We start from the raw sequence: 25,002 nt of genomic DNA, 5'->3' as shown, positions 1-25,002 counted from the left end.
TCAAATGGTAGATCTCACCCCAGTGCGTGAGAGTGAAGCGTGGACAACTTATACCTGAAGCGCAACTCAGGGACTCAAGTGTCTATGCGATAGAACCATGGTTCAGCCTTCTTCTGGGTAACTTCACACATTTACCATTTGTACGAGGCCTTTGTGTCATTATACGTGTCAGACGATGGGCAATCAGTGGCAAAGGTGGCGTAAACCTGCTTTTTGCGAGGCATACAGAGCCAAGATTACACGTCAGTTTGTGGTGTGGAATTAACGTGTTTGTTAGAAATTTTGGTCTCCTTGTGCAGAAAAGCCAAGTTTAATTAAAAATGCTGATGCTATTCTACTTGTTCTCATACCATGACACGAAGGCATTCCTTGAACCAAGACAAGCCTTCAGAGTGCGCCTTACGAATAAGAGTTATGCTGGTAACGATTTCCAAGCGACATGCTGGTCAAAAGTGTGCTAGTTGTAAACAAAAATACGAACAAGGTCGTTAAACAGAAAGCACTGGGGTTAAGTTGATCTCAACTTAGAAACTGGCCAACATAACAGATAGGACCAAAGTTCAACATTCTCTTGGTTAACGTCACCATTTTACAGGTTTCACAAGAACCTTGTCTCTTTGTATGTCTCAGACTGCAGGCAGTCAGTGGGTAAAGAAGTATGAAGGACAGAGCTGTGGTTGAACCCTGTTGGTTTGTATCCTTGAATAGTGGTGCTGAGCTGTGTTAACAGTTTGTAGAAAGCCATGAGAACCAGATGGGATGGGCCCTTTCCAAGCCAAGGGCTGAGCACCATTTATGTCTGTGAGAACCGTTGAACTAGAGCGTCCACAGGCCTGACCTACAAGCTCGAGGGTAAAGTGCGCTCTCACTCATCGAGCCCAGATAGCTCAGTCGGTAGAGCGTCAGACTTTTAATCTGAGGGTCCAGGGTTCAAGTCCCTGTTTGGGTGTTGTAGTACCCTCCAGATCCTCTGAGAGGTCCAGTGAAACCATCTAAGGTGCCTCTTTCCAGCATGTTTTGTTCAGCAAGCAAAATGGGCAAACTAAGGGTAAACATTCAGCAGGTTGTCAAGTTACTAATGGTTACTAGGTGAGAGTGTTGCTACCTAAGCTTTGTTACCTTTTAGCATGAAGTTGACAAAGACATGGGTGGTCATCATAGAGATTGGAGTCCATATAACAGCATCCTTATTAGACTGCGCAGAAAATCATGGGTCTGTGTGAAAAAGAGCACATTGAATGACCCCGACGTGATTTGAACACGCAACCTTCTGATCTGGAGTCAGACGCAGTACCGTTGCGCCACGAGGTCCCAGCTCGAAGCCTATAGCGCATCGTGGTGCAAGGCATACTTGTTCATCGGCGTGGCGATCAAGACGCATTGGAACTCGGAGACAGGTGGTGGGCTGTGACTGTTGCGACTAGTGTCTGACATCTGGGCAAGAGCTCTTTCAGAGGACAGGGCACAAGCCCTTTAAAGGGATAACCTGCCAGGTTTCCCTTCCCTGAACATTAAGGGAGATTTTCAAGATCAAATGGTAGATCTCACCCCAGTGCGTGAGAGTGAAGCGTGGACAACTTATACCTGAAGCGCAACTCAGGGACTCAAGTGTCTATGCGATAGAACCATGGTTCAGCCTTCTTCTGGGTAACTTCACACATTTACCATTTGTACGAGGCCTTTGTGTCATTATACGTGTCAGACGATGGGCAATCAGTGGCAAAGGTGGCGTAAACCTGCTTTTTGCGAGGCATACAGAGCCAAGATTACACGTCAGTTTGTGGTGTGGAATTAACGTGTTTGTTAGAAATTTTGGTCTCCTTGTGCAGAAAAGCCAAGTTTAATTAAAAATGCTGATGCTATTCTACTTGTTCTCATACCATGACACGAAGGCATTCCTTGAACCAAGACAAGCCTCCAGAGTGAGCCTTACGAATAAGAGTTATGCTGGTAACGATTTCCAAGCGACATGCTGGTCAAAAGTGTGCTAGTTGTAAACAAAAATACGAACAAGGTCGTTAAACAGAAAGCACTGGGGTTAAGTTGATCTCAACTTAGAAACTGGCCAACATAATAGATAGGACCAAAGTTCAACATTCTCTTGGTTAACGTCACCATTTTACAGGTTTCACAAGAACCTTGTCTCTTTGTATGTCTCAGACTGCAGGCAGTCAGTGGGTAAAGAAGTATGAAGGACAGAGCCGTGGTTGAACCCTGTTGGTTTGTATCCTTGAATAGTGGTGCTGAGCTGTGTTAATAGTTTGTAGAAAGCCATGAGAACCAGATGGGATGGGCCCTTTCCAAGCCAAGGGCTGAGCACCATTTATGTCTGTGAGAACCGTTGAACTAGAGCATCCACAGGCCTGACCTACAAGCTCGAGGGTAAAGTGACAGGTGGTGGGCTGTGACTGTTGCGACTAGTGTCTGACATCTGGGCAAGAGCTCTTTCAGAGGACAAGGCACGAGCCCTTTAAAGGCATAACCTGCCAGGTTTCCCTTCCCTGGACATTAAGGGAGATTTTCAAGATCAAATGGTAGATCTCACCCCAGTGCGTGAGAGTGAAGCGCGGACAACTTATACCTGAAGCGCAACTCAGGGACTCAACTGCCTATGCGATAGAACCATGGTTCAGCCTTCTTCTGGGTAACTTCATACATTTACCATTTGTACGAGGCCTTTGTGTCATTATACGTGTCAGACGATGGGCAATCAGTGGCAAAGGTGGCGTAAACCTGCTTTTTGCGAGGCATACAGAGCCAAGATTACACGTCAGTTTGTGGTGTGGAATTAACGTGTTTGTTAGAAATTTTGGTCTCCTTGTGCAGAAAAGCCAAGTTTAATTAAAAATGCTGATGCTATTCTACTTGTTCTCATACCATGACACGAAGGCATTCCTTGAACCAAGACAAGCCTTCAGAGTGCCCCTTACGAATAAGAGTTATGCTGGTAACGATTTCCAAGCGACATGCTGGTCAAAAGTGTGCTAGTTGTAAACAAAAATACGAACAAGGTCGTTAAACAGAAAGCACTGGGGTTAAGTTGATCTCAACTTAGAAACTGGCCAACATAACAGATAGGACCAAAGTTCAACATTCTCTTGGTTAACGTCACCATTTTACAGGTTTCACAAGAACCTTGTCTCTTTGTATGTCTCAGACTGCAGGCAGTCAGTGGGTAAAGAAGTATGAAGGACAGACCCGTGGTTGAACCCTGTTGGTTTGTATCCTTGAATAGTGGTGCTGAGCTGTGTTAATAGTTTGTAGAAAGCCATGAGAACCAGATGGGATGGGCCCTTTCCAAGCCAAGGGCTGAGCACCATTTATGTCTAGAGCGTCAGACTTTTAATCTGAGGGTCCAGGGTTCAAGTCCCTGTTTGGGTGTTGTAGTACCCTCCAGATCCTCTGAGAGGTCCAGTGAAACCATCTAAGGTGCCTCTTTCCAGCATGTTTTGTTCAGCAAGCAAAATGGGCAAACTAAGGGTAAACATTCAGCAGGTTGTCAAGTTACTAATGGTTACTAGGTGAGAGTGTTGCTACATAAGCTTTGTTACCTTTTAGCATGAAGTTGACAAAGACATGGGTGGTCATCATAGAGATTGGAGTCCATATAACAGCATCCTTATTAGACTGCACAGAAAATAAATCATGGGTCTGTGTGAAAAAGAGCACATTGAATGACCCCGACATGATTTGAACCTTCTGATCTGGAGTCAGACGCACTTCCGTTGCGCCACGAGGTCCCAGCTCGAAGCCTATAGCGCATCGTGGTGCAAGGCATACTTGTTCATCGGCGTGGCGATCAAGACGCATTGGAACTCGGAGACAGGTGGTGGGCTGTGACTGTTGCGACTAGTGTCTGACATCTGGGCAAGAGCTCTTTCAGAGGACAGGGCACAAGCCCTTTAAAGGGATAACCTGCCAGGTTTCCCTTCCCTGAACATTAAGGGAGATTTTCAAGATCAAATGGTAGATCTCACCCCAGTGCGTGAGAGTGAAGCGTGGACAACTTATACCTGAAGCGCAACTCAGGGACTCAAGTGTCTATGCGATAGAACCATGGTTCAGCCTTCTTCTGGGTAACTTCACACATTTACCATTTGTACGAGGCCTTTGTGTCATTATACGTGTCAGACGATGGGCAATCAGTGGCAAAGGTGGCGTAAACCTGCTTTTTGCGAGGCATACAGAGCCAAGATTACACGTCAGTTTGTGGTGTGGAATTAACGTGTTTGTTAGAAATTTTGGTCTCCTTGTGCAGAAAAGCCAAGTTTAATTAAAAATGCTGATGCTATTCTACTTGTTCTCATACCATGACACGAAGGCATTCCTTGAACCAAGACAAGCCTTCAGAGTGCGCCTTACGAATAAGAGTTATGCTGGTAACGATTTCCAAGCGACATGCTGGTCAAAAGTGTGCTAGTTGTAAACAAAAATACGAACAAGGTCGTTAAACAGAAAGCACTGGGGTTAAGTTGATCTCAACTTAGAAACTGGCCAACATACAGATAGGACCAAAGTTCAACATTCTCTTGGTTAACGTCACCATTTTACAGGTTTCACAAGAACCTTGTCTCTTCGTATGTCTCAGACTGCAGGCAGTCAGTGGGTAAAGAAGTATGAAGGACAGAGCCGTGGTTGAACCCTGTTGGTTTGTATCCTTGAATAGTGGTGCTGAGCTGTGTTAATAGTTTGTAGAAAGCCATGAGAACCAGATGGGATGGGCCCTTTCCAAGCCAAGGGCTGAGCACCATTTATGTCTGTGAGAACCGTTGAACTAGAGCGTCCACAGGCCTGACCTACAAGCTCGAGGGTAAAGTGCGCTCTCGCTCCTCGAGCCCAGATAGCTCAGTCGGTAGAGCATCAGACTTTTAATCTGAGGGTCCAGGGTTCAAGTGCCTGTTTGGGTGTTGTAGTACCCTCCAGATCCTCTGAGAGGTCCAGTGAAACCATCTAAGGTGCCTCTTTCCAGCATGTTTTGTTCAGCAAGCAAAATGGGCAAACTAAGGGTAAACATTCAGCAGGTTGTCAAGTTACTAATGGTTACTAGGTGAGAGTGTTGCTACCTAAGCTTTGTTACCTTTTAGCATGAAGTTGACAAAGACATGGGTGGTCATCATAGAGATTGGAGTCCATATAACAGCATCCTTATTAGACTGCGCAGAAAATCATGGGTCTGTGTGAAAAAGAGCACATTGAATGACCCCGACGTGATTTGAACACGCAACCTTCTGATCTGGAGTCAGACGCACTTCCGTTGCGCCACGAGGTCCCAGCTCGAAGCCTATAGCGCATCGTGGTGCAAGGCATACTTGTTCATCGGCGTGGCGATCAAGACGCATTGGAACTCGGAGACAGGTGGTGGGCTGTGACTGTTGCGACTAGTGTCTGACATCTGGGCAAGAGCTCTTTCAGAGGACAAGGCACGAGCCCTTTAAAGGCATAACCTGCCTGGTTTCCCTTCCCTGGACATTAAGGGAGATTTTCAAGATCAAATGGTAGATCTCACCCCGGTGCGTGAGAGTGAAGCACGGACAACTTATACCTGAAGCGCAACTCAGGGACTCAACTGCCTATGCGATAGAACCATGGTTCAGCCTTCTTCTGGGTAACTTCACACATTTACCATTTGTACGAGGCCTTTGTGTCATTATACGTGTCAGACGATGGGCAATCAGTGGCAAAGGTGGCGTAAACCTGCTTTTTGCGAGGCATACAGAGCCAAGATTACACGTCAGTTTGTGGTGTGGAATTAACGTGTTTGTTAGAAATTTTGGTCTCCTTGTGCAGAAAAGCCAAGTTTAATTAAAAATGCTGATGCTATTCTACTTGTTCTCATACCATGACACGAAGGCATTCCTTGAACCAAGACAAGCCTTCAGAGTGCCCCTTACGAATAAGAGTTATGCTGGTAACGATTTCCAAGCGACATGCTGGTCAAAAGTGTGCTAGTTTGTAAACAAAAATACGAACAAGGTCGTTAAACAGAAAGCACTGGGGTTAAGTTGATCTCAACTTAGAAACTGGCCAACATAACAGATAGGACCAAAGTTCAACATTCTCTTGGTTAACGTCACCATTTTACAGGTTTCACAAGAACCTTGTCTCTTTGTATGTCTCAGACTGCAGGCAGTCAGTGGGTAAAGAAGTATGAAGGACAGAGCCGTGGTTGAACCCTGTTGGTTTGTATCCTTGAATAGTGGTGCTGAGCTGTGTTAATAGTTTGTAGAAAGCCATGAGAACCAGATGGGATGGGCCCTTTCCAAGCCAAGGGCTGAGCACCATTTATGTCTGTGAGAACCGTTGAACTAGAGCGTCCACAGGCCTGACCTACAAGCTCGAGGGTAAAGTGCGCACTCACTCATCGAGCCCAGATAGCTCAGTCGGTAGAGCATCAGACTTTAATCTGAGGGTCCAGGGTTCAAGTGCCTGTTTGGGTGTTGTAGTACCCTCCAGATCCTCTGAGAGGTCCAGTGAAACCATCTAAGGTGCCTCTTTCCAGCATGTTTTGTTCAGCAAGCAAAATGGGCAAACTAAGGGTAAACATTCAGCAGGTTGTCAAGTTACTAATGGTTACTAGGTGAGAGTGTTGCTACCTAAGCTTTGTTACCTTTTAGCATGAAGTTGACAAAGACATGGGTGGTCATCATAGAGATTGGAGTCCATATAACAGGCATCCTTATTAGACTGCGCAGAAAATCATGGGTCTGTGTGAAAAAGAGCACATTGAATGACCCCGACGTGATTTGAACACGCAACCTTCTGATCTGGAGTCAGACACGCTTCCGTTGCGCCACGAGGTCCCAGCTCGAAGCCTATAACGCATCGTGGTGCAAGGCATACTTGTTCATCGGCGTGGCGATCAAGACGCATTGGAACTCGGAGACAGGTGGTGGGCTGTGACTGTTGCGACTAGTGTCTGACATCTGGGCAAGAGCTCTTTCAGAGGACAAGGCACGAGCCCTTTAAAGGCATAACCTGCCTGGTTTCCCTTCCCTGGACATTAAGGGAGATTTTCAAGATCAAATGGTAGATCTCACCCCGGTGCGTGAGAGTGAAGCGCGGACAACTTATACCTGAAGCGCAACTCAGGGACTCAACTGCCTATGCGATAGAACCATGGTTCAGCCTTCTTCTGGGTAACTTCACACATTTACCATTTGTACGAGGCCTTTGTGTCATTATACGTGTCAGACGATGGGCAATCAGTGGCAAAGGTGGCGTAAACCTGCTTTTTGCGAGGCATACAGAGCCAAGATTACACGTCAGTTTGTGGTGTGGAATTAACGTGTTTGTTAGAAATTTTGGTCTCCTTGTGCAGAAAAGCCAAGTTTAATTAAAAATGCTGATGCTATTCTACTTGTTCTCATACCATGACACGAAGGCATTCCTTGAACCAAGACAAGCCTTCAGAGTGCGCCTTACGAATAAGAGTTATGCTGGTAACGATTTCCAAGCGACATGCTGGTCAAAAGTGTGCTAGTTGTAAACAAAAATACGAAGAAGGTCGTTAAAACAGAAAGCACTGGGGTTAAGTTGATCTCAACTTAGAAACTGGCCAACATAACAGATAGGACCAAAGTTCAACATTCTCTTGGTTAACGTCACCATTTTACAGGTTTCACAAGAACCTTGTCTCTTTGTATGTCTCAGACTGCAGGCAGTCAGTGGGTAAAGAAGTATGAAGGACAGACCCGTGGTTGAACCCTGTTGGTTTGTATCCTTGAATAGTGGTGCTGAGCTGTGTTAATAGTTTGTAGAAAGCCATGAGAACCAGATGGGATGGGCCCTTTCCAAGCCAAGGGCTGAGCACCATTTATGTCTGTGAGAACCGTTGAACTAGAGCGTCCACAGGCCTGACCTACAAGCTCCAGGGTAAAGTGCGCTCTCGCTCCTTGAGCCCAGATAGCTCAGTCGGTAGAGCATCAGACTTTTAATCTGAGGGTCCAGGGTTCAAGTGCCTGTTTGGGTGTTGTAGTACCTTCCAGATCCTCTGAGAGGTCCAGTGAAACCATCTAAGGTGCCTCTTTCCAGCATGTTTTGTTCAGCAAGCAAAATGGGCAAACTAAGGGTAAACATTCAGCAGGTTGTCAAGTTACTAATGGTTACTAGGTGAGAGTGTTGCTACCTAAGCTTTGTTACCTTTTAGCATGAAGTTGACAAAGACATGGGTGGTCATCATAGAGATTGGAGTCCATATAACAGCATCCTTATTAGACTGCGCAGAAAATCATGGGTCTGTGTGAAAAAGAGCACATTGAATGACCCGACGTGATTTGAACACGCAAACCTTCTGATCTGGAGTCAGACGCGCTTCCGTTGCGCCACGAGGTCCCAGCTTGAAGCCTATAGCGCATCGTGGTGCAAGGCATACTTGTTCATCGGCGTGGCGATCAAGACGCATTGGAACTCGGAGACAGGTGGTGGGCTGTGACTGTTGCGACTAGTGTCTGACATCTGGGCAAGAGCTCTTTCAGAGGACAGGGCACAAGCCCTTTAAAGGGATAACCTGCCAGGTTTCCCTTCCCCTGAACATTAAGGGAGATTTTCAAGATCAAATGGTAGATCTCACCCCAGTGCGTGAGAGTGAAGCGTGGACAACTTATACCTGAAGCGCAACTCAGGGACTCAACTGCCTATGCGATAGAACCATGGTTCAGCCTTCTTCTGGGTAACTTCACACATTTACCATTTGTACGAGGCCTTTGTGTCATTATACGTGTCAGACGATGGGCAATCAGTGGCAAAGGTGGCGTAAACCTGCTTTTTGCGAGGCATACAGAGCCAAGATTACACGTCAGTTTGTGGTGTGGAATTAACGTGTTTGTTAGAAATTTTGGTCTCCTTGTGCAGAAAAGCCAAGTTTAATTAAAAATGCTGATGCTATTCTACTTGTTCTCATACCATGACACGAAGGCATTCCTTGAACCAAGACAAGCCTCAGAGTGAGCCTTACGAATAAGAGTTATGCTGGTAACGATTTCCAAGCGACATGCTGGTCAAAAGTGTGCTAGTTGTAAACAAAAATACGAACAAGGTCGTTAAACAGAAAGCACTGGGGTTAAGTTGATCTCAACTTAGAAACTGGCCAACATAATAGATAGGACCAAAGTTCAACATTCTCTTGGTTAACGTCACCATTTTACAGGTTTCACAAGAACCTTGTCTCTTTGTATGTCTCAGACTGCAGGCAGTCAGTGGGTAAAGAAGTATGAAGGACAGAGCCGTGGTTGAACCCTGTTGGTTTGTATCCTTGAATAGTGGTGCTGAGCTGTGTTAATAGTTTGTAGAAAGCCATGAGAACCAGATGGGATGGGCCCTTTCCAAGCCAAGGGCTGAGCACCATTTATGTCTGTGAGAACCGTTGAACTAGAGCGTCCACAGGCCTGACCTACAAGCTCGAGGGTAAAGTGCGCTCTCACTTCTCGAGCCCAGATAGCTCAGTCGGTAGAGCGTCAGACTTTTAATCTGAGGGTCCAGGGTTCAAGTCCCTGTTTGGGTGTTGTAGTACCTCCAGATCCTCTGAGAGGTCCAGTGAAACCATCTAAGGTGCCTCTTTCCAGCATGTTTTGTTCAGCAAGCAAAATGGGCAAACTAAGGGTAAACATTCAGCAGGTTGTCAAGTTACTAATGGTTACTAGGTGAGAGTGTTGCTACCTAAGCTTTGTTACCTTTTAGCATGAAGTTGACAAAGACATGGGTGGTCATCATAGAGATTGGAGTCCATATAACAGCATCCTTATTAGACTGCGCAGAAAATCATGGGTCTGTGTGAAAAAGAGCACATTGAATGACCCCGACGTGATTTGAAACAACCTCTGATCTGGAGTCAGACGCACTTCCGTTGCGCCACGAGGTCCCAGCTCGAAGCCTATAGCGCATCGTGGTGCAAGGCATACTTGTTCATCGGCGTGGCGATCAAGACGCATTGGAACTCGGAGACAGGTGGTGGGCTGTGACTGTTGCGACTAGTGTCTGACATCTGGGCAAGAGCTCTTTCAGAGGACAGGGCACGAGCCCTTTAAAGGGATAACCTGCCTGGTTTCCCTTCCCTGGACATTAAGGGAGATTTTCAAGATCAAATGGTAGATCTCACCCCAGTGCGTGAGAGTGAAGCGTGGACAACTTATACCTGAAGCGCAACTCAGGGACTCAACTGCCTATGCGATAGAACCATGGTTCAGCCTTCTTCTGGGTAACTTCACACATTTACCATTTGTACGAGGCCTTTGTGTCATTATACGTGTCAGACGATGGGCAATCAGTGGCAAAGGTGGCGTAAACCTGCTTTTGCGAGGCATACAGAGCCAAGATTACACGTCAGTTTGTGGTGTGGAATTAACGTGTTTGTTAGAAATTTGGTCTCCTTGTGCAGAAAAGCCAAGTTTAATTAAAAATGCTGATGCTATTCTACTTGTTCTCATACCATGACACGAAGGCATTCCTTGAACCAAGACAAGCCTCCAGAGTGCCTTACGAATAAGAGTTATGCTGGTAACGATTTCCAAGCGACATGCTGGTCAAAAGTGTGCTAGTTGTAAACAAAAATACGAACAAGGTCGTTAAACAGAAAGCACTGGGGTTAAGTTGATCTCAACTTAGAAACTGGCCAACATAATAGATAGGACCAAAGTTCAACATTCTCTTGGTTAACGTCACCATTTTACAGGTTTCACAAGAACCTTGTCTCTTTGTATGTCTCAGACTGCAGGCAGTCAGTGGGTAAAGAAGTATGAAGGACAGAGCCGTGGTTGAACCCTGTTGGTTTGTATCCTTGAATAGTGGTGCTGAGCTGTGTTAATAGTTTGTAGAAAGCCATGAGAACCAGATGGGATGGGCCCTTTCCAAGCCAAGGGCTGAGCACCATTTATGTCTGAGAACCGTTGAACTAGAGCGTCCACAGGCCTGACCTACAAGCTCGAGGGTAAAGTGCGCTCTCACTCATCGAGCCCAGATAGCTCAGTCGGTAGAGCGTCAGACTTTTAATCTGAGGGTCCAGGGTTCAAGTCCCTGTTTGGGTGTTGTAGTACCCTCCAGATCCTCTGAGAGGTCCAGTGAAACCATCTAAGGTGCCTCTTTCCAGCATGTTTTGTTCAGCAAGCAAAATGGGCAAACTAAGGGTAAACATTCAGCAGGTTGTCAAGTTACTAATGGTTACTAGGTGAGAGTGTTGCTACCTAAGCTTTGTTACCTTTTAGCATGAAGTTGACAAAGACATGGGTGGTCATCATAGAGATTGGAGTCCATATAACAGCATCCTTATTAGACTGCGCAGAAAATAAATCATGGGTCTGTGTGAAAAAGAGCACATTGAATGACCCCGACATGATTTGAACCTTCTGATCTGGAGTCAGACGCACTTCCGTTGCGCCACGAGGTCCCAGCTCGAAGCCTATAGCGCATCATGGTGCAAGGCATACTTGTTCATCGGCGTGGCGATCAAGACGCATTGGAACTCGGAGACAGGTGGTGGGCTGTGACTGTTGCGACTAGTGTCTGACATCTGGGCAAGAGCTCTTTCAGAGGACAAGGCACGAGCCCTTTAAAGGCATAACCTGCTGGTTTCCCTTCCCTGGACATTAAGGGAGATTTTCAAGATCAAATGGTAGATCTCACCCCAGTGCGTGAGAGTGAAGCGTGGACAACTTATACCTGAAGCGCAACTCAGGGACTCAACTGCCTATGCGATAGAACCATGGTTCAGCCTCTTCTGGGTAACTTCACACATTTACCATTTGTACGAGGCCTTTGTGTCATTATACGTGTCAGACGATGGGCAATCAGTGGCAAAGGTGGCGTAAACCTGCTTTTTGCGAGGCATACAGAGCCAAGATTACACGTCAGTTTGTGGTGTGGAATTAACGTGTTTGTTAGAAATTTTGGTCTCCTTGTGCAGAAAAGCCAAGTTTAATTAAAAATGCTGATGCTATTCTACTTGTTCTCATACCATGACACGAAGGCATTCCTTGAACCAAGACAAGCCTTCAGAGTGCGCCTTACGAATAAGAGTTATGCTGGTAACGATTTCCAAGCGACATGCTGGTCAAAAGTGTGCTAGTTGTAAACAAAAATACGAACAAGGTCGTTAAACAGAAAGCACTGGGGTTAAGTTGATCTCAACTTAGAAACTGGCCAACATAATAGATAGGACCAAAGTTCAACATTCTCTTGGTTAACGTCACCATTTTACAGGTTTCACAAGAACCTTGTCTCTTTGTATGTCTCAGACTGCAGGCAGTCAGTGGGTAAAGAAGTATGAAGGACAGAGCCGTGGTTGAACCCTGTTGGTTTGTATCCTTGAATAGTGGTGCTGAGCTGTGTTAATAGTTTGTAGAAAGCCATGAGAACCAGATGGGATGGGCCCTTTCCAAGCCAGGGCTGAGCACCATTTATGTCTGTGAGAACCGTTGAACTAGAGCGTCCACAGGCCTGACCTACAAGCTCCAGGGTAAAGTGCGCTCTCGCTCTCGAGCCCAGATAGCTCAGTCGGTAGAGCGTCAGACTTTTAATCTGAGGGTCCAGGGTTCAAGTCTGTTTGGGTGTTGTAGTACCCTCCAGATCCTCTGAGAGGTCCAGTGAAACCATCTAAGGTGCCTCTTTCCAGCATGTTTTGTTCAGCAAGCAAAATGGGCAAACTAAGGGTAAACATTCAGCAGGTTGTCAAGTTACTAATGGTTACTAGGTGAGAGTGTTGCTACCTAAGCTTTGTTACCTTTTAGCATGAAGTTGACAAAGACATGGGTGGTCATCATAGAGATTGGAGTCCATATAACAGCATCCTTATTAGACTGCGCAGAAAAAAATCATGGGTCTGTGTGAAAAAGAGCACATTGAATGACCCCGACATGATTTGAACCTTCTGATCTGGAGTCAGACGCACTTCCGTTGCGCCACGAGGTCCCAGCTCGAAGCCTATAGCGCATCATGGTGCAAGGCATACTTGTTCATCGGCGTGGCGATCAAGACGCATTGGAACTCGGAGACAGGTGGTGGGCTGTGACTGTTGCGACTAGTGTCTGACATCTGGGCAAGAGCTCTTTCAGAGGACAAGGCACGAGCCCTTTAAAGGCATAACCTGCCTGGTTTCCCTTCCCTGGACATTAAGGGAGATTTTCAAGATCAAATGGTAGATCTCACCCCAGTGCGTGAGAGTGAAGCGCGGACAACTTATACCTGAAGCGCAACTCAGGGACTCAACTGCCTATGCGATAGAACCATGGTTCAGCCTTCTTCTGGGTAACTTCACACATTTACCATTTGTACGAGGCCTTTGTGTCATTATACGTGTCAGACGATGGGCAATCAGTGGCAAAGGTGGCGTAAACCTGCTTTTTGCGAGGCATACAGAGCCAAGATTACACGTCAGTTTGTGGTGTGGAATTAACGTGTTTGTTAGAAATTTTGGTCTCCTTGTGCAGAAAAGCCAAGTTTAATTAAAAATGCTGATGCTATTCTACTTGTTCTCATACCATGACACGAAGGCATTCCTTGAACCAAGACAAGCCTCCAGAGTGAGCCTTACGAATAAGAGTTATGCTGGTAACGATTTCCAAGCGACATGCTGGTCAAAAGTGTGCTAGTTGTAAACAAAAATACGAACAAGGTCGTTAAACAGAAAGCACTGGGGTTAAGTTGATCTCAACTTAGAAACTGGCCAACATAATAGATAGGACCAAAGTTCAACATTCTCTTGGTTAACGTCACCATTTTACAGGTTTCACAAGAACCTTGTCTCTTTGTATGTCTCAGACTGCAGGCAGTCAGTGGGTAAAGAAGTATGAAGGACAGAGCCGTGGTTGAACCCTGTTGGTTTGTATCCTTGAATAGTGGTGCTGAGCTGTGTTAATAGTTTGTAGAAAGCCATGAGAACCAGATGGGATGGGCCCTTTCCAAGCCAAGGGCTGAGCACCATTTATGTCTGTGAGAACCGTTGAACTAGAGCGTCCACAGGCCTGACCTACAAGCTCCAGGGTAAAGTGCGCTCTCGCTCCTCGAGCCAGATAGCTCAGTCGGTAGAGCGTCAGACTTTTAATCTGAGGGTCCAGGGTTCAAGTGCCTGTTTGGGTGTTGTAGTACCCTCCAGATCCTCTGAGAGGTCCAGTGAAACCATCTAAGGTGCCTCTTTCCAGCATGTTTTGTTCAGCAAGCAAAATGGGCAAACTAAGGGTAAACATTCAGCAGGTTGTCAAGTTACTAATGGTTACTAGGTGAGAGTGTTGCTACCTAAGCTTTGTTACCTTTTAGCATGAAGTTGACAAAGACATGGGTGGTCATCATAGAGATTGGAGTCCATATAACAGCATCCTTATTAGACTGCGCAGAAAATCATGGGTCTGTGTGAAAAAGAGCACATTGAATGACCCCGACGTGATTTGAACCTTCTGATCTGGAGTCAGACGCACTTCCGTTGCGCCACGAGGTCCCAGCTCGAAGCCTATAGCGCATCGTGGTGCAAGGCATACTTGTTCATCGGCGTGGCGATCAAGACGCATTGGAACTCGGAGACAGGTGGTGGGCTGTGACTGTTGCGACTAGTGTCTGACATCTGGGCAAGAGCTCTTTCAGAGGACAAGGCACGAGCCCTTTAAAGGGATAACCTGCCGGTTTCCCTTCCCTGGACATTAAGGGAGATTTTCAAGATCAAATGGTAGATCTCACCCCAGTGCGTGAGAGTGAAGCGTGGACAACTTATACCTGAAGCGCAACTCAGGGACTCAACTGCCTATGCGATAGAACCATGGTTCAGCCTTCTTCTGGGTAACTTCACACATTTACCATTTGTACGAGGCCTTTGTGTCATTATACGTGTCAGACGATGGGCAATCAGTGGCAAAGGTGGCGTAAACCTGCTTTTTGCGAGGCATACAGAGCCAAGATTACACGTCAGTTTGTGGTGTGGAATTAACGTGTTTGTTAGAAATTTTGGTCTCCTTGTGCAGAAAAGCCAAGTTTAATTAAAAATGCTGATGCTATTCTACTTGTTCTCATACCATGACACGAAGGCATTCCTTGAACCAAGACAAGCCTTCAGAGTGCGCCTTACGAATAAGAGTTATGCTGGTAACGATTTCCAAGCGACATGCTGGTCAAAAGTGTGCTAGTTGTAAACAAAAATACGAACAAGGTCGTTAAACAGAAAGCACTGGGGTTAAGTTGATCTCAACTTAGAAACTGGCCAACATAACAGATAGGACCAAAGTTCAACATTCTCTTGGTTAACGTCACCATTTTACAGGTTTCACAAGAACCTTGTCTCTTTGTATGTCTCAGACTGCAGGCAGTCAGTGGGTAAAGAAGTATGAAGGACAGAGCCGTGGTTGAACCCTGTTGGTTTGTATCCTTGAATAGTGGTGCTGAGCTGTGTTAATAGTTTGTAGAAAGCCATGAGAACCAGATGGGATGGGCCCTTCCAAGCCAAGGGCTGAGCACCATTTATGTCTGTGAGAACCGTTGAACTAGAGCGTCCACAGGCCTGACCTACAAGCTCCAGGGTAAAGTGCGCTCTCGCTCCTCGAGCCCAGATAGCTCAGTCGGTAGCGTCAGACTTTTAATCTGAGGGTCCAGGGTTCAAGTGCTGTTTGGGTGTTGTAGTACCCTCCAGATCCTCTGAGAGGTCCAGTGAAACCATCTAAGGTGCCTCTTTCCAGCATGTTTTGTTCAGCAAGCAAAATGGGCAAACTAAGGGTAAACATTCAGCAGGTTGTCAAGTTACTAATGGTTACTAGGTGAGAGTGTTGCTACCTAAGCTTTGTTACCTTTTAGCATGAAGTTGACAAAGACATGGGTGGTCATCATAGAGATTGGAGTCCATATAACAGCATCCTTATTAGACTGCGAAAAAAATCATGGGTCTGTGTGAAAAAGAGCACATTGAATGACCCCGACATGATTTGAACCTTCTGATCTGGAGTCAGACGCACTTCCGTTGCGCCACGAGGTCCCAGCTCGAAGCCTATAGCGCATCGTGGTGCAAGGCATACTTGTTCATCGGCGTGGCGATCAAGACGCATTGGAACTCGGAGACAGGTGGTGGGCTGTGACTGTTGCGACTAGTGTCTGACATCTGGGCAAGAGCTCTTTCAGAGGACAAGGCACGAGCCCTTTAAAGGCATAACCTGCCTGGTTTCCCTTCCCTGGACATTAAGGGAGATTTTCAAGATCAAATGGTAGATCTCACCCCAGTGCGTGAGAGTGAAGCGCGGACAACTTATACCTGAAGCGCAACTCAGGGACTCAACTGCCTATGCGATAGAACCATGGTTCAGCCTTCTTCTGGGTAACTTCACACATTTACCATTTGTACGAGGCCTTTGTGTCATTATACGTGTCAGACGATGGGCAATCAGTGGCAAAGGTGGCGTAAACCTGCTTTTTGCGAGGCATACAGAGCCAAGATTACACGTCAGTTTGTGGTGTGGAATTAACGTGTTTGTTAGAAATTTGGTCTCCTTGTGCAGAAAAGCCAAGTTTAATTAAAAATGCTGATGCTATTCTACTTGTTCTCATACCATGACACGAAGGCATTCCTTGAACCAAGACAAGCCTTCAGAGTGAGCCTTACGAATAAGAGTTATGCTGGTAACGATTTCCAAGCGACATGCTGGTCAAAAGTGTGCTAGTTGTAAACAAAAATACGAACAAGGTCGTTAAACAGAAAGCACTGGGGTTAAGTTGATCTCAACTTAGAAACTGGCCAACATAACAGATAGGACCAAAGTTCAACATTCTCTTGGTTAACGTCACCATTTTACAGGTTTCACAAGAACCTTGTCTCTTTGTATGTCTCAGACTGCAGGCAGTCAGTGGGTAAAGAAGTATGAAGGACAGAGCCGTGGTTGAACCCTGTTGGTTTGTATCCTTGAATAGTGGTGCTGAGCTGTGTTAATAGTTTGTAGAAAGCCATGAGAACAGATGGGATGGGCCCTTTCCAAGCCAAGGGCTGAGCACCATTTATGTCTGTGAGAACCGTTGAACTAGAGCGTCCACAGGCCTGACCTACAAGCTCCAGGGTAAAGTGCGCTCTCGCTCCCGAGCCCAGATAGCTCAGTCGGTAGAGCATCAGACTTTTAATCTGAGGGTCCAGGGTTCAAGTGCCTGTTTGGGTGTTGTAGTACCCTCCAGATCCTCTGGAGGTCCAGTGAAACCATCTAAGGTGCCTCTTTCCAGCATGTTTTGTTCAGCAAGCAAAATGGGCAAACTAAGGGTAAACATTCAGCAGGTTGTCAAGTTACTAATGGTTACTAGGTGAGAGTGTTGCTACCTAAGCTTTGTTACCTTTTAGCATGAAGTTGACAAAGACATGGGTGGTCATCATAGAGATTGGAGTCCATATAACAGCATCCTTATTAGACTGCGCAGAAAATCATGGGTCTGTGTGAAAAGAGCACATTGAATGACCCCGACGTGATTTGAACACGCAACCTTCTGATCTGGAGTCAGACGCGCTTCCGTTGCGCCACGAGGTCCCAGCTCGAAGCCTATAGCGCATCGTGGTGCAAGGCATACTTGTTCATCGGCGTGGCGATCAAGACGCATTGGAACTCGGAGACAGGTGGTGGGCTGTGACTGTTGCGACTAGTGTCTGACATCTGGGCAAGAGCTCTTTCAGAGGACAGGGCACAAGCCCTTAAAGGGATAACCTGCCAGGTTTCCCTTCCCTGAACATTAAGGGAGATTTTCAAGATCAAATGGTAGATCTCACCCCAGTGCGTGAGAGTGAAGCGTGGACAACTTATACCTGAAGCGCAACTCAGGGACTCAAGTGTCTATGCGATAGAACCATGGTTCAGCCTTCTTCTGGGTAACTTCACACATTTACCATTTGTACGAGGCCTTTGTGTCATTATACGTGTCAGACGATGGGCAATCAGTGGCAAAGGTGGCGTAAACCTGCTTTTTGCGAGGCATACAGAGCCAAGATTACACGTCAGTTTGTGGTGTGGAATTAACGTGTTTGTTAGAATTTTGGTCTCCTTGTGCAGAAAAGCCAAGTTTAATTAAAAATGCTGATGCTATTCTACTTGTTCTCATACCATGACACGAAGGCATTCCTTGAACCAAGACAAGCCTTCAGAGTGCGCCTTACGAATAAGAGTTATGCTGGTAACGATTTCCAAGCGACATGCTGGTCAAAAGTGTGCTAGTTGTAAACAAAAATACGAACAAGGTCGTTAAACAGAAAGCACTGGGGTTAAGTTGATCTCAACTTAGAAACTGGCCAACATAACAGATAGGACCAAAGTTCAACATTTCTTGGTTAACGTCACCATTTTACAGGTTTCACAAGAACCTTGTCTCTTTGTATGTCTCAGACTGCAGAGCAGTGCAAGAAGTAAGGAATGAAGGACAGAGCTGTGGTTGACCCTGTTGGTTTGTATCCTTGAATAGTGGTGCTGAGCTGTGTTAATAGTTTGTAGAAAGCCATGAGAACCAGATGGGATGGGCCCTTTCCAAGCCAAGGGCTGAGCACCATTTATGTCTGTGAGAACGTTGAACTAGAGCGTCCACAGGCCTGACCTACAAGCTCCAGGGTAAAGTGCGCTCTCACTCATCGAGCCCAGATAGCTCAGTCGGTAGAGCGTCAGACTTTTAATCTGAGGGCCAGGGTTCAAGTCCCTGTTTGGGTGTTGTAGTACCCTCCAGATCCTCTGAGAGGTCAGTGAAACCATCTAAGGTGCCTCTTTCCAGCATGTTTTGTTCAGCAAGCAAAATGGGCAAACTAAGGGTAAACATTCAGCAGGTTGTCAAGTTACTAATGGTTACTAGGTGGAGAGTGTTGCTACCTAAGCTTTGTTACCTTTAGCATGAAGTTGACAAAGACATGGGTGGTCATCATAGAGATTGGAGTCCATATAACAGCATCCTTATTAGACTGCGCAGAAAATCATGGGTCTGTGTGAAAAAGAGCACATTGAATGACCCCGACGTTTGATTGAACCTTCTGATCTGGAGTCAGACGCAGTACCGTTGCGCCACGAGGTCCCAGCTCGAAGCCTATAGCGCATCGTGGTGCAAGGCATACTTGTTCATCGGCGTGGCGATCAAGACGCATTGGAACTCGGAGACAGGTGGTGGGCTGTGACTGTTGCGACTAGTGTCTGACATCTGGGCAAGAGCTCTTTCAGAGGACAAGGCACGAGCCCTTTAAAGGGATAACCTGCCTGGTTTCCCTTCCCTGGACATTAAGGGAGATTTTCAAGATCAAATGGTAGATCTCACCCCAGTGCGTGAGAGTGAAGCGTGGACAACTTATACCTGAAGCGCAACTCAGGGACTCAACTGCCTATGCGATAGAACCATGGTTCAGCCTTCTTCTGGGTAACTTCACACATTTACCATTTGTACGAGGCCTTTGTGTCATTATACGTGTCAGACGATGGGCAATCAGTGGCAAAGGTGGCGTAAACCTGCTTTTTGCGAGGCATACAGAGCCAAGATTACACGTCAGTTTGTGGTGTGGAATTAACGTGTTTGTTAGAAATTTTGGTCTCTTGTGCAGAAAAGCCAAGTTAATTAAAAATGCTGATGCTATTCTACTTGTTCTCATACCATGACACGAAGGCATTCCTTGAACCAAGACAAGCCTTCAGAGTGCGCCTTACGAATAAGAGTTATGCTGGTAACGATTTCCAAGCGACATGCTGGTCAAAAGTGTGCTAGTTGTAAACAAAAATACGAACAAGGTCGTTAAACAGAAAGCACTGGGGTTAAGTTGATCTCAACTTAGAAACTGGCCAACATAACAGATAGGACCAAAGTTCAACATTCTCTTGGTTAACGTCACCATTTTACAGGTTTCACAAGAACCTTGTCTCTTTGTATGTCTCAGACTGCAGGCAGTCAGTGGGTAAAGAAGTATGAAGGACAGAGCCGTGGTTGAACCCTGTTGTTTGTATCCTTGAATAGTGGTGCTGAGCTGTGTTAATAGTTTGTAGAAAGCCATGAGAACCAGATGGGATGGGCCCTTTCCAAGCCAAGGGCTGAGCACCATTTATGTCTGTGAGAACCGTTGAACTAGAGCGTCCACAGGCCTGACCTACAAGCTCCAGGGTAAAGTGCGCTCTCGCTCCTCGAGCCCAGATAGCTCAGTCGGTAGAGCGTCAGACTTTTAATCTGAGGGTCCAGGGTTCAAGTCCTGTTTGGGTGTTGTAGTACCCTCCAGATCCTCTGAGAGGTCCAGTGAAACCATCTAAGGTGCCTCTTTCCAGCATGTTTGTTCAGCAAGCAAAATGGGCAAACTAAGGGTAAACATTCAGCAGGTTGTCAAGTTACTAATGGTTACTAGGTGAGAGTGTTGCTACCTAAGCTTTGTTACCTTTTAGCATGAAGTTGACAAAGACATGGGTGGTCATCATAGAGATTGGAGTCCATATAACAGCATCCTTATTAGACTGCGCAGAAAATCATGGGTCTGTGTGAAAAAGAGCACATTGAATGACCCCGACGTGATTTGAACCTTCTGATCTGGAGTCAGACGCAGTACGTTGCGCCACGAGGTCCCAGCTCGAAGCCTATAGCGCATCGTGGTGCAAGGCATACTTGTTCATCGGCGTGGCGATCAAGACGCATTGGAACTCGGAGACAGGTGGTGGGCTGTGACTGTTGCGACTAGTGTCTGACATCTGGGCAAGAGCTCTTTCAGAGGACAAGGCACGAGCCCTTTAAAGGGATAACCTGCCTGGTTCCCTTCCCTGGACATTAAGGGAGATTTTCAAGATCAAATGGTAGATCTCACCCCAGTGCGTGAGAGTGAAGCGTGGACAACTTATACCTGAAGCGCAAATCAGGGACTCAACTGCCTATGCGATAGAACCATGGTTCAGCCTTCTTCTGGTAACTTCACACATTTACCATTTGTACGAGGCCTTTGTGTCATTATACGTGTCAGACGATGGGCAATCAGTGGCAAAGGTGGCGTAAACCTGCTTTTGCGAGGCATACAGAGCCAAGATTACACGTCAGTTTGTGGTGTGGAATTAACGTGTTTGTTAGAAATTTTGGTCTCCTTGTGCAGAAAAGCCAAGTTTAATTAAAAATGCTGATGCTATTCTACTTGTTCTCATACCATGACACGAAGGCATTCCTTGAACCAAGACAAGCCTCCAGAGTGAGCCTTACGAATAAGAGTTATGCTGGTAACGATTTCCAAGCGACATGCTGGTCAAAAGTGTGCTAGTTGTAAACAAAAATACGAACAAGGTCGTTAAACAGAAAGCACTGGGGTTAAGTTGATCTCAACTTAGAAACTGGCCAACATAACAGATAGGACCAAAGTTCAACATTCTCTTGGTTAACGTCACCATTTTACAGGTTTCACAAGAACCTTGTCTCTTTGTGTCTCAGACTGCAGGCAGTCAGTGGGTAAAGAAGTATGAAGGACAGAGCCGTGGTTGAACCCTGTTGGTTTGTATCCTTGAATAGTGGTGCTGAGCTGTGTTAATAGTTTGTAGAAAGCCATGAGAACCAGATGGGATGGGCCCTTTCCAAGCCAAGGGCTGAGCACCATTTATGTCTGTGAGAACCGTTGAACTAGAGCGTCCACAGGCCTGACCTACAAGCTCGAGGGTAAAGTGCGCTCTCTCTCTCTCGAGCCCAGATAGCTCAGTCGGTAGAGCATCAGACTTTTAATCTGAGGGTCCAGGGTTCAAGTCCCTGTTTGGGTGTTGTAGTACCTCCAGATCCTCTGAGAGGTCCAGTGAAACCATCTAAGGTGCCTCTTTCCAGCATGTTTTGTTCAGCAAGCAAAATGGGCAAACTAAGGGTAAACATTCAGCAGGTTGTCAAGTTACTAATGGTTACTAGGTGAGAGTGTTGCTACCTAAGCTTTGTTACCTTTTAGCATGAAGTTGACAAAGACATGGGTGGTCATCATAGAGATTGGAGTCCATATAACAGCATCCTTATTAGACTGCGCAGAAAATAAATCATGGGTCTGTGTGAAAAGAGCACATTGAATGACCCCGACGTGATTTGAACACGCAACTTCTGATCTGGAGTCAGACGCAGTCCGTTGCGCCACGAGGTCCCAGCTCGAAGCCTATAGCGCATCGTGGTGCAAGGCATACTTGTTCATCGGCGTGGCGATCAAGACGCATTGGAACTCGGAGACAGGTGGTGGGCTGTGACTGTTGCGACTAGTGTCTGACATCTGGGCAAGAGCTCTTTCAGAGGACAAGGCACGAGCCCTTTAAAGGGATAACCTGCCAGGTTTCCCTTCCTGGACATTAAGGGAGATTTTCAAGATCAAATGGTAGATCTCACCCCAGTGCGTGAGAGTGAAGCGCGGACAACTTATACCTGAAGCGCAACTCAGGGACTCAACTGTCTATGCGATAGAACCATGGTTCAGCCTTCTTCTGGGTAACTTCACACATTTACCATTTGTACGAGGCCTTTGTGTCATTATACGTGTCAGACGATGGGCAATCAGTGGCAAAGGTGGCGTAAACCTGCTTTTTGCGAGGCATACAGAGCCAAGATTACACGTCAGTTTGTGGTGTGGAATTAACGTGTTTGTTAGAAATTTTGGTCTCCTTGTGCAGAAAAGCCAAGTTTAATTAAAAATGCTGATGCTATTCTACTTGTTCTCATACCATGACACGAAGGCATTCCTTGAACCAAGACAAGCCTTCAGAGTGCGCCTTACGAATAAGAGTTATGCTGGTAACGATTTCCAAGCGACATGCTGGTCAAAAGTGTGCTAGTTGTAAACAAAAATACGAACAAGGTCGTTAAACAGAAAGCACTGGGGTTAAGTTGATCTCAACTTAGAAACTGGCCAACATAACAGATAGGACCAAAGTTCAACATTCTCTTGGTTAACGTCACCATTTACAGGTTTCACAAGAACCTTGTCTTTGTATGTCTCAGACTGCAGGCAGTCAGTGGGTAAAGAAGTATGAAGGACAGAGCCGTGGTTGAACCCTGTTGGTTTGTATCCTTGAATAGTGGTGCTGAGCTGTGTTAATAGTTTGTAGAAAGCCATGAGAACCAGATGGGATGGGCCCTTTCCAAGCCAAGGGCTGAGCACCATTTATGTCTGTGAGAACCGTTGAACTAGAGCGTCCACAGGCCTGACTACAAGCTCGAGGGTAAAGTGCGCTCTCTCTCTCTCGAGCCAGATAGCTCAGTCGGTAGAGCATCAGACTTTTAATCTGAGGGTCCAGGGTTCAAGTCCCGTTTGGGTGTTGTAGTACCCTCCAGATCCTCTGAGAGGTCCAGTGAAACCATCTAAGGTGCCTCTTTCCAGCATGTTTTGTTCAGCAAGCAAAATGGGCAAACTAAGGGTAAACATTCAGCAGGTTGTCAAGTTACTAATGGTTACTAGGTGAGAGTGTTGCTACCTAAGCTTTGTTACCTTTTAGCATGAAGTTGACAAAGACATGGGTGGTCATCATAGAGATTGGAGTCCATATAACAGCATCCTTATTAGACTGCGCAGAAAATCATGGGTCTGTGTGAAAAAGAGCACATTGAATGACCCCGACATGATTTGAACCTTCTGATCTGGAGTCAGACGCACTTCGTTGCGCCACGAGGTCCCAGCTCGAAGCCTATAGCGCATCGTGGTGCAAGGCATACTTGTTCATCGGCGTGGCGATCAAGACGCATTGGAACTCGGAGACAGGTGGTGGGCTGTGACTGTTGCGACTAGTGTCTGACATCTGGGCAAGAGCTCTTTCAGAGGACAAGGCACGAGCCCTTTAAAGGGATAACCTGCCTGGTTTCCCTTCCCTGGACATTAAGGGAGATTTTCAAGATCAAATGGTAGATCTCACCCCAGTGCGTGAGAGTGAAGCGCGGACAACTTATACCTGAAGCGCAACTCAGGGACTCAACTGCCTATGCGATAGAACCATGGTTCAGCCTTCTTCTGGGTAACTTCACACATTTACCATTTGTACGAGGCCTTTGTGTCATTATACGTGTCAGACGATGGGCAATCAGTGGCAAAGGTGGCGTAAACCTGCTTTTTGCGAGGCATACAGAGCCAAGATTACACGTCAGTTTGTGGTGTGGAATTAACGTGTTTGTTAGAAATTTTGGTCTCCTTGTGCAGAAAAGCCAAGTTTAATTAAAAATGCTGATGCTATTCTACTTGTTCTCATACCATGACACGAAGGCATTCCTTGAACCAAGACAAGCCTCCAGAGTGAGCCTTACGAATAAGAGTTATGCTGGTAACGATTTCCAAGCGACATGCTGGTCAAAAGTGTGCTAGTTGTAAACAAAAATACGAACAAGGTCGTTAAACAGAAAGCACTGGGGTTAAGTTGATCTCAACTTAGAAACTGGCCAACATAACAGATAGGACCAAAGTTCAACATTCTCTTGGTTAACGTCACCATTTTACAGGTTTCACAAGAACCTTGTCTCTTTGTATGTCTCAGACTGCAGGCAGTCAGTGGGTAAAGAAGTATGAAGGACAGAGCCGTGGTTGAACCCTGTTGGTTTGTATCCTTGAATAGTGGTGCTGAGCTGTGTTAATAGTTTGTAGAAAGCCATGAGAACCAGATGGGATGGGCCCTTTCCAAGCCAAGGGCTGAGCACCATTTATGTCTGTGAGAACCGTTGAACTAGAGCGTCCACAGGCCTGACCTACAAGCTCCAGGGGTAAAGTGCGCTCTCACTCATCGAGCCCAGATAGCTCAGTCGGTAGAGCGTCAGACTTTTAATCTGAGGGTCCAGGGTTCAAGTCCCTGTTTGGGTGTTGTAGACCCTCCAGATCCTCTGAGAGGTCCAGTGAAACCATCTAAGGTGCCTCTTTCCAGCATGTTTTGTTCAGCAAGCAAAATGGGCAAACTAAGGGTAAACATTCAGCAGGTTGTCAAGTTACTAATGGTTACTAGGTGAGAGTGTTGCTACCTAAGCTTTTTTACCTTTTAGCATGAAGTGACAAAGACATGGGTGGTCATCATAGAGATTGGAGTCCATATAACAGCATCCTTATTAGACTGCGCAGAAAATCATGGGTCTGTGTGAAAAAGAGCACATTGAATGACCCCG

General features: G+C 46.2%; 2 protein-coding genes and 8 non-coding genes across 10 annotated transcripts in view; 4 read left to right on the top strand and 6 right to left on the bottom strand.

Annotated features, from left to right (window-relative positions):
- LOC108272388 (piwi-like protein 1) overlaps positions 1 to 25,002 on the bottom strand; it is a 496,438-nt gene that overhangs the window by 63,994 nt on the left and 407,442 nt on the right. The window lies entirely within an intron of this gene.
- The window catches only part of atg3 (autophagy related 3), a gene marked incomplete in the record, with an annotated part of 729,311 nt that overhangs the window by 476,671 nt on the left and 227,638 nt on the right, over positions 1 to 25,002 (bottom strand).
- On the top strand, positions 877 to 949 carry trnak-uuu (transfer RNA lysine (anticodon UUU)). The gene has a single exon. It is a non-coding gene; the product is annotated as a tRNA-Lys (tRNA).
- trnaw-cca (transfer RNA tryptophan (anticodon CCA)) lies at positions 1,240 to 1,311 on the bottom strand. The gene has a single exon. It is a non-coding gene; the product is annotated as a tRNA-Trp (tRNA).
- trnaw-cca (transfer RNA tryptophan (anticodon CCA)) lies at positions 5,198 to 5,269 on the bottom strand. The gene has a single exon. It is a non-coding gene; the product is annotated as a tRNA-Trp (tRNA).
- On the bottom strand, positions 6,729 to 6,800 carry trnaw-cca (transfer RNA tryptophan (anticodon CCA)). Its single transcript has one exon. It is a non-coding gene; the product is annotated as a tRNA-Trp (tRNA).
- trnak-uuu (transfer RNA lysine (anticodon UUU)) lies at positions 9,427 to 9,499 on the top strand. Its single transcript has one exon. It is a non-coding gene; the product is annotated as a tRNA-Lys (tRNA).
- On the top strand, positions 10,946 to 11,018 carry trnak-uuu (transfer RNA lysine (anticodon UUU)). Its single transcript has one exon. It is a non-coding gene; the product is annotated as a tRNA-Lys (tRNA).
- trnaw-cca (transfer RNA tryptophan (anticodon CCA)) lies at positions 17,391 to 17,462 on the bottom strand. Its single transcript has one exon. It is a non-coding gene; the product is annotated as a tRNA-Trp (tRNA).
- trnak-uuu (transfer RNA lysine (anticodon UUU)) lies at positions 24,634 to 24,706 on the top strand. Its single transcript has one exon. It is a non-coding gene; the product is annotated as a tRNA-Lys (tRNA).

Source organism: Ictalurus punctatus, chromosome 12, assembly GCF_001660625.3.
Source record: "Ictalurus punctatus breed USDA103 chromosome 12, Coco_2.0, whole genome shotgun sequence".
Lineage (NCBI taxonomy): Eukaryota > Metazoa > Chordata > Actinopteri > Siluriformes > Ictaluridae > Ictalurus > Ictalurus punctatus.
Note: the sequence above shows the minus strand (reverse complement) of the source record. Positions and strands in the feature narration are given on the sequence as shown.